The sequence below is a fragment of the Eschrichtius robustus genome, chromosome 11 (assembly GCF_028021215.1).
Source record: "Eschrichtius robustus isolate mEscRob2 chromosome 11, mEscRob2.pri, whole genome shotgun sequence".
NCBI lineage: Eukaryota > Metazoa > Chordata > Mammalia > Artiodactyla > Eschrichtiidae > Eschrichtius > Eschrichtius robustus.
The window spans coordinates 23801984-23818702 of record NC_090834.1 but is presented as its reverse complement, the minus strand read 5'-3'; the positions used below and the strand labels follow the sequence as shown (position 1 = coordinate 23818702).

The 16719-nt window shown below is 45.8% G+C and overlaps 1 long non-coding RNA gene across 1 annotated transcript; it reads left to right on the top strand.

Annotated features, from left to right (window-relative positions):
* Positions 1-4622: 4622 nt before the first annotated feature.
* On the top strand, positions 4623-11692 carry LOC137771357 (uncharacterized). The gene is made up of 2 exons (XR_011075357.1): positions 4623-4719; positions 10097-11692. It is a non-coding gene; the product is annotated as an uncharacterized lncRNA (long non-coding RNA).
* Positions 11693-16719: the final 5027 nt, after the last annotated feature.

Below are 16719 nucleotides of genomic sequence, written 5' to 3'. Positions count from 1 at the left end.
CTTTGCCTCCATTGTTTTTCCGAGGTCCTGGATCATCTTCACTATCATTGTTCTGAATTCTTTTTCTGGAAGGTTGCCTATCTCCACTTCATTGAGTTGTTTTTCTGGGGTTTTAGCTTGTTCCTTCATCTGGTACATAGCCCTCTGCCTTTTCATCTTGTCTATCTTTCTGTGAATGTGGTTTTTGTTCCACAGGCTGCAGGACTGTAGTTCTTCTTGCTTCTGCTCTCTGCCCTCTGGTGGATGAGGCTATCTAAGAGGCTTGTGCAAGTTTCGCGGATCTGTTTTGCCTCTTCCCGAGGTTTCACCTTATCTTGCAAATCATACTGGCCAATTCCTTTATAGCTGATTCCAAGCCACCAAGGGAGTCCTTGTTTATCCTTTACTGCATAATAATGGACTCCATAGGTCGGCAGAGCTTCTACTATTTTCATATACTGAACCACAGCTTGACCCCGAGTCAGACCTTTGATTTTCAAATAATGCTCAATTACCCTGTCCTCACAGTAGGCAAGGGAGGGGTGCTCCTGCAGAGTTTTGGTTGGAAAGGCTGGTAATGTCTTTAAATCTTTCCTGGCATTTTCATCACCAGAGGCCCCTCAGGGAGGTGGCGCTAGATCGAGAGGACCAGTGGCTGCTTGACTGGTTCTCTGGACTCCAGGTCAAAGTGGAGCAGCCAGGGAGAAGAAGGAAGCAGAGGAGGGAACTGGACAGCCAGGAGGAGAGAGGAGGCCAGCTGTCTTTTATTAAGGCAGATATTAAAAGAGATTTGTAAAAGTCTAAAACAAGGCTGCTACTCTCAACATTTTTGGTTTTTGTGTTTTTATTACCATTAAGTATTGATTCATATAGCCAATATAGGTAAAAGAGCTTTGGGGAATGTAACAATTTTTTAGGAGTGTAAAGGCTCCTGGGACCAAAAAGATTAAGGGCTGATGATCTAGAAGCAGACTTCCAAACAAGAAAGTGTCTGACTAGTAAGAGTATAATGTACCAAAATAGATAAACAACAAAGACCTACTGTATAGCACAGGGAACTATATTCAATATCTTATAATAACCTATAATGGAAAAGAATCTGAAAAAGAATAGATATATATATATGTATAACTGAATCACTTTGCTACACATCTGAAATTAATACAACATTGTAAGTCAACTATACTTCAATAATAATAATAAAAAGAATGCATTGGCAACTGCTCCAAATATAACCAATACAGATACAAAAGTGTCATTTATTTGGTTTGTTTGATGTGAAACTAAAACTTGGAACATTTTCAATTTGGGTGTGGGCATCTGCTCAGCAATCGAGTTTGAATTAACTACATTTCAAATGCTGTAGGTGCCCTAGCCTTTGGAGCCCAGCATTGCTCTACAGGACCCAAAAGTGCAAATTAAAGTGCTGCATGCTTCAGGTTTTTAAGCAGAATATGCAAGTGGGTCTTTTTTTTTTTTCAAGTGGGTCTTATTTTGTTTATTTTTTGTGTGTTTTCCTGATGAGGGAATCCTCTTTTGTCTTCAAGTCTTCAATGCTTCTCTCTAGGCTACCCTTGTGATATATCTTCCAAACTGGACCAATTAAAAGTGAAAAGGGATACAATTAAAATAATTATGCCTGAACACCAGGCACAAACCAGGAGTGTCCTAGACAAACAAGGACATGTGGTCATCCGACTTCTTCCCAGGCCACCACCCTCAAGTCTGACTGATATGCTTTCGCGCTCCCTGTAGCATCTACCCCAAGCCTTCCTCCTGTTCTCTCTGGAGATGACTGCTTCTCTCTTATCAAGAACACAGAGGACCACCAGACTGCCATGTTCCTCCACCTCAACACTGCCTTCTTTGCCCATGCATTCCTCTTTCTCTTCATCTTCTCTTGTTCTTGGAGGAATAAGGATGCAAGGCTCTGCCGTTCTCCGATCCCTGCTTAATCCAACAAGCAGTTCTTTGCTGGCAATCTCGCTCTCTCTTCCATATTTTCTCCTTCCAACAAGCCATGAACATTGTAGTCTTTTCTCTCTAGTAAGTCTTCCCTAGACCTCAAGATATGCTTTCTCTATTCCTTCCACTGTCTGTGTTTTCTCCTGCCCACCTCGTGACAAACCTCTCTTTCTGGGGGCCTTTTTCCTCCCACCCCTTCAACACAGGTGTCCCCGAAGTTCTCGACTCCGCCCTCCTCTCTTCCCATGTGCTGTCAGTTGGCATGATCTTCCTCTTCTACAGTGTGTCATAGACACAACTAATTGTGATTAACTCTCAACTATGTATTTCTAGTACTTGCCTCTTTTTTTTTTTTTTTTTTTGGCTTAGACAACAGAAATTTATTTTCTCACAGTTCTGGAGGCTAAAAGTCCAAGATCAAGGTGTTAGCAAGTTTGATTTCTTCTGAGGCCCCTCAGACGGTGGCTCCTTTCTTGCTATGTCCCCCATGGTCATCATCTAGTCTCTGTCCTAATCTCCTCTTAAAAGGACACCAGTGATACTGGATTAGGGCCCATCCATATCACCTCACTTTACCTTAATCGCCTCTTTAAAGGCCCTATCTCCAAATAGTCACATTTTGAGGTATTGGAAGTTAGGACTTGAGCATATGAATTTGGGGGTGGGGGAGAGGGATATAATTCAGCCCATAACACTACCTCTTAGGGTTATTGTGAAGATTAAATGAGACAATATATCTAAAGCAAAGATCAGGGGACCTAGAATGCTGTAAGAGCTTAATAACCGTTCAATGTAACTGAACACTTACTTTAGGCGTAAGGGTATCTGACAAGTCACAAATCTTTCTCTGCTAGGATACTGGCTGGCAGTGCCCTGGGGGCTTCTCTCATCCAGGTGCTCAGTCCAGGATCGTCGTTGCCTTATGGTCGATAGTCCCCAACTTGAGCTCACAACTGTTTTGTTCTGTTCTTCCTGTGGAGAGTTCTCAGACTTCCTTTCTGTAGCTGCTCCAAGGTTAGTCTCGAAAACGAGGAGACATTCTGTCCCAGCCACTTATGGATCTGCGAGTGCCTTTCCAATACCACTGTAGTTTCTACTCCTTGGGCAAGCCACTTATTAAAATTTAATGACAATCACTTACATTTATAAAGCCCTTTTCAGTTTACAAAGCTCTTTGCCATGCATTCTCTCTCGTGATCCTCATAACATCTGTAGGAAGGAAGGATGTTCTTCTCTATTTTGTAAATGAAGAAAATGAGGCTGTGAGGAGTAGCATCACCGTCCTAGGTCACACAGTGGCACAGATGCTCCTCAAATTCTCGTCTTTGGGTTCCAATATGTCAGGAGTAGCTCACCCTTTCAGGCATTTTTCTACAATCTAAATAATCCAGGACACCAGCCCGGGTTGGGGGAGATGTAGGTAAATTATTTGGGACTATTTTGACTGGAAGTGACAAAAACCCAACTCAAACTGGCTTCAGCAAAAACTGAATTCATTGGTTTACCTAACAGAACCATCCAGAAGCAGGGCTTCAGGCATGGATGGATCCAGGTGCTCAAATTATGTCACCAGGACTGTCTCTATTTCTTAGCTTCTCTTTGTGTTCACTTTATTCTTAGACACTCTCTCTGCTTGGGGTGTCAAAGATGCCCCCCTGTGGTTGAAGCTGAAGCCCCAGCTCAATGAACTCAGTAAAAGGGGAACAATCTCTTTCTCGTAAACTGCAACAAAGGACCTGGATATCATTCTCAACTGTTTGGATTGGCTTATGGGCCCACCCAGAGCCAGTCATTGTGTCTAGAACAATGGAATATGTTCATTGTCCAGGCCTGATCATTTGCCCCACTCTAGAGAGGATTAAGGTGAGTCTCATCAAATCCAAGGCCTGAGTGAGGGGGAAAGGAGTTTGTTTCTTTAAAGACAAAGTAGTGATGTCAGAAGCGGTGTGGGTGGCAGGCAGCTCTCTCCAGGGTGTCATCGCTCTGAAGAGTTCTTTGTACAAGTCAATCCCCCTCTTTGGCCTCTGTTCTCCATCTGTCAAGTGGGAGAAGGTGTAGAATGAGACTCTCTTCACAGCCCCTTCCAGCTCATGCTTCTGGGATCTTAGGGTTCTCAGGAGACAGCCTGGATGCCTCCCGGGTCCCGCTCTCCAGGCCCAGCTCCACACACTGGCGGCCAACGAATCCCCACCGCGGGCGTGGGCCGCTAACAGTTTAGGAGGTTCCCTCTCCCAGAGGTGCTGGCAATTTCCTAGGAGACTCTGGGAACCTTCAACGCCTCCAAGACCCAAAGGACTGGAAGCGTAAGGGTGCCACTCGAGAGACACTGTGGTAGGCTGTACCCCCGGTAATTTGGGAGCAAGGCATCAGTTCAAACGCTGTGAACTAGCACCCTGTTCTGCCCCTCCCCCGTTCCCATGGGCTTTGCGTGGACCCACAATCGCACAGCTCCGGCCGGAAGGAGGGGGTCCCCCGAATTAGAAGGCCTTACTGTGGCGGGGGCTTACTGCTCCGGCTGAGGGACCCCAGGGACCGTGCCGACCCCTCTCCGGGACTGGCAGACACCCGAGCTCCCTTTGCTGTTCCGCTCCGCCCCGCACGCCGGCGGCAGGAACGCGCCTCCGTCGGGCCGCACTGGTGCCCGAGAGCTCGCACCTCCGCTCGAGAGCGCGCCCCGGGGAGAGCCCGAGCAAGATGGAAGCCGCCGCTCGGAGCGCCGAGCCGCGGCGCCTAGGCCGTGCCAGTCCCGGACCCACTGCTCCGGACCGGGCCCAGGTTGGTCTCCCCGCACCCCCTTCCCGCGGCCGCAACCTCCGCGCGCGTCCGGCGTGGGCGCGCGGCAGCCGCCCCCACCCCCACCCCCCAACCCCTGGCCCTACCCGGGCCCGGCCGCTCCCCCGCGCCCCGGGTACAGCCCCTGCCCACTGCCCGCCCCTCGCGGCTCGGGCTGCCTGCCGGCGCCTGTCCCTCGTCCCCTTGGCCTGGAAAACCTCTCTCCCTGTAGCCCTGGCCCGCCAAACCTAGGCTCCCCCCAGCCCTGCCTTCTGAGGGACCCTCCCAACCCCCCCGCCCCGTGTTCAGACCCTGCGGCCCCGGCCCCCGATGTCCCTCTAGCCTCATCCTGGTTCCTGCACTTCGCCCTCCCTGTCCCAGCCCCCATATCACCTTCCCAGTCCCCTGGCACTAGCCCCTTACATCCCCTTCTTACCCCCTCGTAGAAGCGCCCACCCCCCTCTCCACAGCCCCTTTCTAGACACCCAACACCAGACCTCCTTTTACCCCGAACACCAGCCCCCAGATTCCCTTCCGAGCTCCGTGTAAAACCCCGCTGCTAATTCTCCGCTGCCGGTCTCCAGCCTCCATTCCATCTCCCCAGGGTCCCCTCTTCCTTCGCCGGTACCAGCCCCCAAGCCCCCTCCCCAACGCCACCGTAGCCACTTTCTAGCGCCCCGCCTCCAGCTCTCCTATGCTCCTTCCAGCTCCCTCATCCCAGCCCCCCAACTTTCACATGGCCTCTTCCTACCCTCTCTCTTTCTTTAAAGCACCTTTTCCAAGGTCCATCTGTGTTTTGTGCATCTCACCTGAATGGGCAGCTGGCACCTTAAACTCAGCAAACTCAGCGTGCTCCACACGAAACGCATCCTCTCCCATGTTCCCTTTCTGGCAACATCGTCCTCTCAGGAAGCCTCAACGTTTCACCATCTCTTATCCTTCTGTTTCCATCTCCCTCACATACTTCTTTCTCCCAGTTGTCCTGTTGACTTTCATCATAAACTCTGAAATGCCTTCCACTTGCATCTCTTCTCTTTTCCTACTGCCACTTCCCTGTTTCAGGCCCATGTGTCAGTTGCTCCAACTTCAGAGCCAGTTTCATACCTCATCTTCCTGCCTCTTCTCTTTCCCTCCACCAGTCTTCATGGACACTTGGCTAGGGAGGGACTCTGACGGTGAATGTGGGCACAGCTCAGAGGAGTCTTCAGAGAAGGTCTCTACCAGCAAGCTGAGAGCTGAGAGGAGAAGCCAGTGGAGGGACGAGAAGGGGAGAAGGGCCAGAACAGTACATTTACCAGACGTCCAGTGAGGAGACAGTACGAGGAAGGAGGTGGCCAACAGTAAAGAATGCTAGGAGAAGTCAAGGACTTGAGACTGGAGGAGAGGACTTTAATTTGGCAATCAAAGATCACGGTGCTCTTAGAGAAAGAAGTTTCAGTTCCTGAGTGTGGGCGGAGGACCAGCCTCTAGGTTCTCAACTTCTCATGACCACCACTGGCATTCTCCTTCAGCATCTCCTTATCTCGGTCACATTCTAAGACCACTCTTCTTTCGATAACTGAAATGCCAATACACAACTCTCCAAGGACCGTTTTCTATTCTTCCAGTTCCTCTACACCCTCAAAACCCCCTAAACTCAACTCTTTGATCTTGACGAGCCACCAACTGTCACCTACTCTGGGTTCCGCTTGGCTCCACTTGTTTTTTTCCTGTTCCGTCAGACCCTGTCGTCCAACACCTCACTTACTGCCCTGCTGGCATCCTTCATTCTCTCATCTGCGTTTTGTTACACCACAGTGCACAGGTTGAAATGATGCAGTACTGAGGTACATGGGGCTTGCTGGAGGAAACTCCCCAGCCCTCACTGTCCCTAATATGTGATTCTCCACTCCAATCTTCAGTGGTCCCTCAGCATCATTCAGCAATCCTTCTCCAGGTCAGCTTTCTTCTTTTTTTCATTCCTGCACTAGCCAGTTTAACCCATCATGGTTTTCCTCAAGACCTACATTTCTGCCCCATCTCTCAGCAGATTCCTTGCCTCCTTCTCCACAAAGAAAGTGAGGCCTCCAGGCATGAACGTCAACTTCCCTCCTTTAATCCTCACAATTACAACATTGAACACTGTGTGTGGGTAGATACACGTATGTATATAAGCAGATGTGTGGATAGATGTACAGGTGTATGTGTAAGCATATGTGTGTGTGTGTGTGTACGTGCTCACAGCCTTAATCAACACAATTTTTAAACCACCCACCATGTGCCATCCACTGTGCCATGCATTTTGTAATGTGTTATCTCATTTAATCCTCTTACCATGCTTCTTTTGGTAGTCAGAGAAGGTGCGTTTCTTTACATCTGCCTGTCTCCTGAGAGACCTCTGTCCCTATTTCCTATAACTTATCCTCTTTGCCAGGTCCTTCCCCTCAGCAGTTCAACGTGCTCAAGTCTTCCATCTTGAAAACCCCACAACTTTTCCTCAATCACCACTTCTCTATATAGCCCTCTTAGCAGCCAAACTTTTGAATAATCTTTGTTCATTACTGCCAGTTTCTCACATCTCATTTGTTACTCAATCCACTGGAAACTAGAATCTATTCACATCACTCCATGACTCCATGAAAAGTATCACAAGTGTTACTACTCCTGCTGGTACTGTGCTACTCTATTATACCAGGTGTCATAAACTCATTCTCTTGTGCAATTCTTCTCAGCACTTACCCTAACAATAATTGTTCTGGCAATTATTTGTTTAATGTCTGCTCCCTACAAAAGACTGAAAGTTAACTTGGAGCGTGGACCATGACTATTTTCTTCACATTTGTGTCCCAAGTCCATGCACAGAGTGGGACCTCAATAAATATTCTTTGAGGGCTTCCCTGGTGGTGCAGTGGTTAAGAATCCGCCTGCCAATGCAGGGGACACGGGTTCGAGCCCTGGTCCGGGAAGATCCCACATGCCGCCGAGCAGCTAGTCCCGTGGGCCACAACTACTGAGCCTGCGCTGTAGAGCCCGTGAGCCACAACGGCTGAGCCCGTGTGCCACAACTACTGAAGCCCGTGTGCCCTGGAGCCTGTGCTCTGCAACAGGAAAAGCCACCGCAATGAGAGGCCCGCGCACCGAAACGAAGAGTAGCCTCTGCTTGCTGCAACTAGAGAAAGCCCGTGAGCAGCAACGAAGACCCAATGCAGCCGAAAATAAATAAATAAATTTAAAATAAATACATACCTACGTACATACATACTCGTTGAATTAACGACTGAATAAATAACCGAATAATGCTTTAAGGCAGATCCTTGTATCTCCATTAAACATGAGAAAAACAGGGCTCAAGGTGGTTAAATGACTTTCCCAAAGTCATATGGCTAGCACGGGGGTAAGAGCCAGGACTCAAACCCAGATTCAGTGATAAGCCTGTGCTTGTCCAGTGCCCACTGTGATCTCCCCGACCGTTACCCTCACTGCTGCCCATACACATGAGACACACTCTCAGATTTACACACCTAGCCCAGGCCTTTCTTCTTAGCCCCAGGTTCAGATACACAACTCTCCACTTTAAATTTCCACCTCAAAGTCCACCTCTAACCAAACTCAACTCATTCTTTCCCAAACCTACTCTTTAACTCTTACTCTTAATGTTGTCACCATCAACCTAGATGACCAAGCCAGAGTCTTGGGAAATATCTTCTCCATCACACCGACTATACACATACACACACACACACACACACACACACACTCTCTCCCAGTAACTACATTCTGTCCTTTCTCCCTCAACACCTCTTCCATCCAACGTTTCCTCTAAATCACTATACTGTTGTAGTTTAGACACTTAAAGATTTCACCTGGATACCAGCAGTTGGGTCGAGCTGTTTTCCTTGCATCTGGCTTGACCCTCTACAATTCGTTCTTCCCTTATATCAGCATCATCTTTATAAAGCACAGTTATGATGATGTCACTTCCTTCCTTAACACTTTGTAACACTTTGATGGCTTGCTATCCCAGCTAATGAGATAACCAAGCAAAATCTCCAGAATGAGATTTAAAGACCTAGATGGGTTCATTCTGCCTGTGTCCCGAGTCCCTCCTGACACATGCTCCCACCCTAGGCTTACTGAGGTGCTTCCAGTGCCCTCCAGCCCACCGTGCTGCTTCGCTCACCACTGGCTCTGTACACGCTTCCTCTCCTGGAAGGAACACCTTTCTTCATTATAGTCGTCCTCATGAACTCCTACAGGTACTGCAAAATCCACGTTCTTCAACAAAGTCTTTCCAGACCCTTAAAACCCTCTTCCAAGCTCCTACTGAACATTACGGTTTCTATATAGGATATGCCACACTATGCATCAATTATTTGCTTACTTGCCTGCTTCCTTGCTATGTTGTAAGTTCTTTAAGGGAGGGACCAAAATTTTTAAAATTTTCTTATGCTCAATACCTAGTAGCAATGGTGTCCAATAGAGTTTTGATGGTTGAATGACTAAATACTTTACAAATGCTCCATGTTCCTATAACTGAGCTCCAACCTCACAGAGAACAGGAGCAAAAGCAAAATGAACTTGGTTACGATGGTCCTGATCCATAAAGAGCAAAAGCACAATGAACTTGGTTACAATGGTCCTGATCCATAAAGAGCAAAAGCATGTAAGGTTTGCCTGCCACAGCCAAGTGCTCAAAAAGAGAAAATGTTAGAAACAAATATCGTATATTAATGCATATGTGTGGAGTCTAGAAAAATGGTACAGATGAACCAGTTTGCAGGGCAGGAATAGAGACACAGATGTAGAGAACAAACGTGTGGACGCCAGGGCAGGGGGTGGGGGGTGGGGAAGGGGGTGGGGTGGTGGTGGTGGATGAACTGGGAGATTGGGATTGAAATATATACACTAATATGTATAAGGTAGATAACTAATAAGAACCTGCTGTATTAAAAAAAAATAAAATAAAATTCAAAAAAAAAGAAAAGAAATATGCATTTTTGAGTATTATACGAATATTTTTAGAACATATTACACTGACTCGTTTCACGTGTTGGGTTGGGGAAGAGAAGATGCCAAAGGGATGTGCGGCAGCTATAGTTTCCATTTGTTCAAAAAAAAGTAAACCATGATGCCAGAGGCAGAAACTCACAAATGCAGCACGGTGGAAGTGCAGCCAGACCACATCAAGATTTCTGCAGCCTTTACACATGGATTTTGTTCGAAAGGCAGGGCCTGTCACCCCACACATGGGCTGTGTCAAAGAGTGAGGCCTAAGGTCAGAGCCTGAAGCTCAGACAGCAATTATGCTGTCTCCAGACACAAGTGTGGGATGTCTTCCCATAGCTCATTTGAAAGATTCTTAAACTTTGGCTGCTTCCAACCATGTCTTATCTTTCTTTAGAACGCACTTCAAATCTGCACTCAAATGATCCAGTTCTCACGTGTACCCTCTACTGGAATGGAAGGCAGCACGTTGCAGGAGTGTTTTGCCCAGAGTTAGAGAAGATCAAATACCCAGCGTGTCTCCTCCACCCTCTCACCTCCCACTCCCTGCACCTGTGGCCCTGCTGAGGATCCTTATGTGCTATGGTGGCCTCTCAACATCCGCTTTCCATCTTTCCCAAGTCAGCTGCTGAGCCCGGTAAGGCTCTGGGCTGGTGGACCCATGGGATCTAGCTGCGCACTCACTGTACCCTGGGGGATCGGAAGAGACCACAGTGGCTGAGGAGTGACAAAGCGGAGTGAAACCGAAGGCAGAGACCTGCTAATGTGGGCCTGGGTCTTCCAGCAGAACCTTGCTCCTGTGTGAAGGGCCTTCCATGAAAGCTGATGACAGAGACAGATTCCCTTTACCCATCATTTCAACTTTATTCACTACTGGGCTGAGTGTGAGGGCTCAGAAAATGTGCCCCACTCAGGTAATGCTGTGGCTTTTCCTACCCACTGTCACCCTGGCTTGTAAGTGAAAAATTCACAGAATCTGTCAGGCAGTGGAATGTCTCCTGACCGCATCCAATTGACCAGTCACTTTCAGCCTCCCCAGCAGAGAGTACATCTTCACTTATAAGGAATGATTTCAGGATCATGAAGATGGTCAATTAGATTTGGCTGTAATTTCTCTCTCTTGAGCTCCCAGGACAACTGCCTGACTGGCCCATGGCTTTTGCAAATTGACAAGGGGGCCTCAGCTTCGATCTTTCTTTTGCAAGTTTTTCTGGCTGGAGTCTACATTTCTCTTAATTTGGTTTCAGCTGGCATTTTCAGGCTAGGGCCATTCCCCTTGTACATTTAGGATTTAGGTTCAAGAACCAACCGGAAGCTGAAAAAAAGTCATTAACCTCAAGCTTGTCATCTCAGAGCATCCATGTGGCTGACAGTGTCCCAGGGTGGAGGACCAGCACCCTACCTGGCTTTGCTCCTACTTCTAAAATTTTGTGCTCAATATCACATTGTCTCATTGGTCATATCCCGTTTCTATTATGTATTAGATTAAGATGGGATCCTTTAACCAGGCATTCAAGGACTTCAAAACCTACTCACACCTCAACTATCTAGGCTTTCTCCTCCAGGTTGCCTGACAGGGACACTCCATCTGCCAGCTTCACTCAACCTCAGGTCTGAATCTTCCATCATCCTTTCCTCCCCACACAGTAAGCCTTTTCCTAGATTCCTAGTCTGATGACACTCTAGCCTAAATCCATTCAAACTCATCCCTCTTCCTTCATACACTCTTCCTAGTCTGCTTTAGTTCACAGAGATCTCTCTCTTTCTTGATGTCCCCACAGTAAAAAAAGCCAGACAATTTGCGAACGGAACATACTGCATCTTTTGTGTTCTCCGATTGTCTTTTGTGTGTTAGTTGTGCCTCCCCAAATGAATGACAAATTCCTTAATGGCAGGGAAACAGCTGTACAATTCGTACCCCCTCCCAATGCCTAGATTGGTGCTGGCGTATGAAAGGTACTTAATAAAGATCTGCTCAGTTGAATTCAATATAGCAACTTGGATCATAAATGATCTTCTCAACAGGAAATACCAAGTGAGCAGGCTGGTGTCATAGCCCCTGAAGTGCCAAGTGACTCATTCAGTTTCAATATAGACAGGACCACACATGCAACCATTGCTGCACCCAAGTGGGTTGATTTGAAATCAATTTAAACTACTATGTGCAATTCATTCCATTTTTTCAAAAAGTACTTTTATATTTCTCAATATCTTAATTCATATTTTCACAACTCGAGATATATTTATTTAAATTGGACATTTCTAAAATAGCAATTTATTGCATATTTTTAAAAATTATTTTTTACCATGGCAAAGTTGATTCAGGCTTTACGTATTTTATTTTAAATGAAGCAGACCTTGTATTGTTTTTCCTTCCAGTACGAAAGTGGCTGAACCAATGGTGTGCAGTGTGCCTCACTATTTCTCACTGCCCAGTTTCAATCATTCCCAGACTTTTAAATTCTGACTTCTGGACAAATGCTCCCAAATATATGCTTCCCAACTTCACCTTTCTTCAAAGTAGATGTCAATTCCACATCTACTACCAGAATATCTTTTTCAAATAAAACACAATAAAAGACGTCAGCAACTCTGTATTCCAAAATTCTATTTCCAAGGCTGTTTGAAATTTATGATTCATTTTCCATAGAAACGGCATTACAAATAGTAATTCAGTGAGTCCTCTGGCTGGGAAACAAAGCTTAACTAATCCATCTGCAAGGAAAAGTAGCAGAAAGCAATATGGTAACAATATGAGTAATTAAATGAAGCACTAAAAAGTGAATGTAAAAAAAAAAGTTCATCCCAGTTATTAATATTTAAAGAAAGCACTTTCACTTAGAGGACAGGAAGACTGAGATTGCGGATATCTGGAGGACTTTTAGTTACAGCCACACAGTACTAAAATCTGGCAGGTTCTAGACCTACCTCCTCGATCCAGTTGCCAGTCCTTCTGATTCTTCCTTCAACTGACCTCTTCTACTTGTCTATTCTCTTCCATTCCCTCTGCCCCTGTCCTCAACCAGACATCCTCCTCCCTGACCTGGATTATTCTCACGGTTTCCTAGTTGGTTTCTCTGAGTCCAATTTCCCCTTTAAAATTCATTTTGCATATGGCATTCAGAATAATCCTTTTTGAACTGTTCTGCTCAACAGTATACCATCTCCCCCCAATGAGTCAGAATAGCATAGGCCTCGCCAAACTTTCTGGGGTGATGTGTACCCTGGTACTGGAGGAGACCCCTCATACTGGCAGGGCCCATTCAGGGACCAGTGGAGGACCCACACAGGGTCCAGTGGAGGACCCACTCCCAGGCAAAGTAGTCCAGGCACCCAAATGACATTTAGAATTCTTGGTCAGGAGAGAGCACAAGCTCTCTCCCTTTAGACTGCCTGAAGAGTTGATCTGCTCTCGAAGACCAGAAAGTGATGTCTCAATCTGGTTACTACATTATTCTTTTAGAGGAGCTAGAATGTTGAAGCTCTCGGCCAAAAGTGGGAGGATGGGGAGGTGAGACAGTTTGGTCTTACGTTTGGTCTCAGTTACCTGTGATCCCTCTGAGCAGAGTGAACACAGACCTGTTGGTACAACCTGACAGAGAAGCATCACAATAGTGAAAGAGCCTTGCGTTGGTACAAAGCTCCTTTTCTGAGACTCTGTTGTGTCTTCATTTGTTCCAAGGAGACAGTGATGCCCTCCACCCACAAGGAGGATTGAGGGAGGTGCTTGAAAAGACCTCTAACGGTGTCTGATGCATACATACATACATACATACGGGTATGCGTTAATTAAATTGGGGATAAGGAGATGTACAAAAGCTTTGGGTCAGAGCCTCCAACTCTTGACCAACCCCTGGCAGATGCTTTCACTTGGACGAATGCCCACTTTATCAACTTTGGGCTGGAATTCAAGCAGAATCTTGCTTGCTGTTCTATACTCCATCCTGACTCACTAAGAACTATCTGGGGAAAGGAGAATTACTGATTTACAATTCAGATCCAAGAAATACTCAGGAATGAAGACAATAGCAAATCCAAATGAGACACGGAGTCTGCTCTGGTTAATTAAAGCAAAACAAAACAACCTCAAAAAACAAAAGCCAAACAAACCAACAAGAAACTGGATCTGGCCATCCAGGAGCAGAGCCACTGCCTGTTGTCATGGCGACTCGGGCACTGCAATCCAGGGCTTCTGAGGGCAAAGACTGTGGCTGCAGAGGGCCACGCCCAGGGCTCTGTGGTCCCAAACTCAGGCTGCTTCTCTCCGAGGCTGGCAAGAAAAGTGAAAGAGGGTTGGGAAGACGTGTATTTGCTTCCATTCTCTGTGTGGTACTCACAGAGATATGTATTTTAGGACTAATCATTATGAGGCATTATAGCTGTAGAAGATTTATCCATTTTCACACACTAAATTCTAACAGCAGCCCAGGTGTTATTTCCATTTTGTAGATGATAGAGCTTAGAGTGGTGGCCATGGGACAGGTCACTTAAACCCTCTAAACTGTGGGTTTTTCACTAGCATAATGACTACATGGAATTGCAAACGACAGAGCTCTAAATGTTAGAGAAATGTCACTCCTGGCCAGTGTCATTCCCATACCACCCCACCCCCTGACCCCCACCCCAATCTACTCCTAAGAAAAGATAACACCAAATAGCATTAGACACTGGGGTGTTACTCAATGCAGAATGTGTCCTATCCATCTCTGTTACATATTTGTAGAGGAGCTGTCCTGTTTCTAGCTCCCTGGGCTGTTTGGAAACTATGGGGCATATCTGGAAACAAAGACTGTAATTGCAATCTGCGTTTCCAAATCTCCCATTAGCAGAGTCATGCCACCTACTCTGCTGAGAGGTGACCTCATTAGAAGAGGTGAACTACCAGTGCAAACTCAAAGCCTCCTGAACCCTCTAGCAGTTGAGCCTGTGCTCGGGGAAGGCGTCCAGCAGCTGCCACTGACGATGGGCTTCTGTACCCCACATTTGCAAAAGCTTTCTTTGCAGGCCTTTGATCCTCCCAGGAGCTAGCTGGTTTTGTTTTGTTTTTATCCTCAAGCAAGATGGCTGCTGATTGCAATGAGCTCAGAATAGCAGAAAGTAATTAAAAATTCATTTTAAAATCTATTGCACAGTTTACCATCTACATTAAGAACACCGATGGGGTAAATAGGCTGGCATCATCTTCAGTAAGGCAAGGCAAAAGAAGAATTCGGGCAGTCTGCCGCACACAGTTTAGGAGCAGTAGATAAACTGTATTTCAGCTGGCCTTTGTACAAGTTTTGTAGGCCTTTTCCTGAAAATGCAAGCGGTCATGACAGAAACCCGCATTTTCCAAGAGAATTTGGTAGCCATCTGATGGCCCAATTATCTCAATCTTGTTGATTGAGATAATTCTTCAGGAAAATGGATCTCCTGTTTTCAAAGAGCAGTTCTCTTTAGAGGTCAGTGACCAATGGTGCCAGGAAGCTGACATTTTAACAACTTTTTTTTTCTAATGACGTGGATCCACTGTTTATCGCATTATTTTGGGAACCTTTCTGCGTTGATTACCTAGAGTTTAAACCAGCCTTTGATGTGCAGACTGAGCTGCCAAAGTAGTAACAGAGGTGCACCTGGACCCCAGGCTTTCCTCCATCCCACCAAACCCTCACCGTGCCTTCTGCAGTCCCAGACCTGCCTGTGACCAGCAAACACTGCCATCAACTCCATCCCTTCCCTGGGTCCACATCTCAGTACCTTTACAACCAGAAGCAAATTCCATTGGAAAACAGATATTCTCTGCAAGAAAGTCCATATGCAAGACATTTTTCTGAGAGTTTTTTTCCTTTAAACTCTAGCAGAGAAAGTGCTACTGAGAACACACTATTGAAAAGAAGTTAACTTGCGTTAAGTGATCTGTATTTTCACCCATGAGCTATGTTTTCTGGGTCCAAACATCACTTTATATCAATTTTGAAGCGTGGCAATAGGAATCTGATGATGAATATAATAAAAGTTTCATTTAGCAATCGAATTACATTATTAATATTACTGCATTACCCATTTTATTCTAGAATTTATGTTCATTTTCAGAACTAACAACCCCTTCTGCTCAGTCAGTGCACATATTTTATGTTTAAAGTAACTTGTTGTACTCCAACCCAGGAAATAAATACCGAATCAATTTACTCTCTCCCTCTTCCCCCAACACTGAAAGCAAATGTCAAGTGTTATAAAGCTCCCCAATGATGTCAATAATTTTATTAAAACTTGAGATTTAACATCTCTTCTCATAACCTTGGTAGAGGATTTTAGTAGGTAGGGCTATAAAACTAATAACCTAATTTTCACTGCAAATATTTTCATTCACCTGGGGCAGAGTAAACCAAGGCCTTTATGGTATCGTTAAGCCAGATTATGAGCAATTTTGATTGAAACCAAAGACACTGACATTTTCCAAACAGAAAAGGAGTGTCACCAGAATCAGTGTCTTGGCCATTGCTTGTGTCCAGATGAATCCAGAAGCTGGGGTGGGAGAAACTGCCTCCAGAGAGTTGTGGGCCTAAATGATCACAGGTTCTTAGCATTTCCTGCCTGATCCTCAGGGGGTGGAGGTGAGAGGCGGGGGGGTGGAGCTGGGAGGGAATCTGTGCTCTAGTCACACAAGGGTAACACCTTCTGACCTCAATTAACATACACATGAAGCGAATATAGAGACATTTCTTTCAATAAACGTTGAAAATATCAAAAGCTAACCTTTTTCCAGTTTCCAAAGCAACAAAGAAGAGTACGGATGGAGAGGTCATTAAAAAGCAGGGGACGGAGCCAAGAAGACGGAATAATGATGTTCACGTTTCTCACTCTTACCGGTGTTGAAGTTGCCTTTATTAAGACAGTTAAGAATATTTTCAAGTTTCCAAGGGAAAAAAATTGAGTTGAAGATTCTGATTTTTTTTCTTGTAATTATTTCAGAAACAAATGCTAAATCGCTTATAATCCATTATAAAATTATAAGTGATGTACTGTAATGCTAGCATGGGC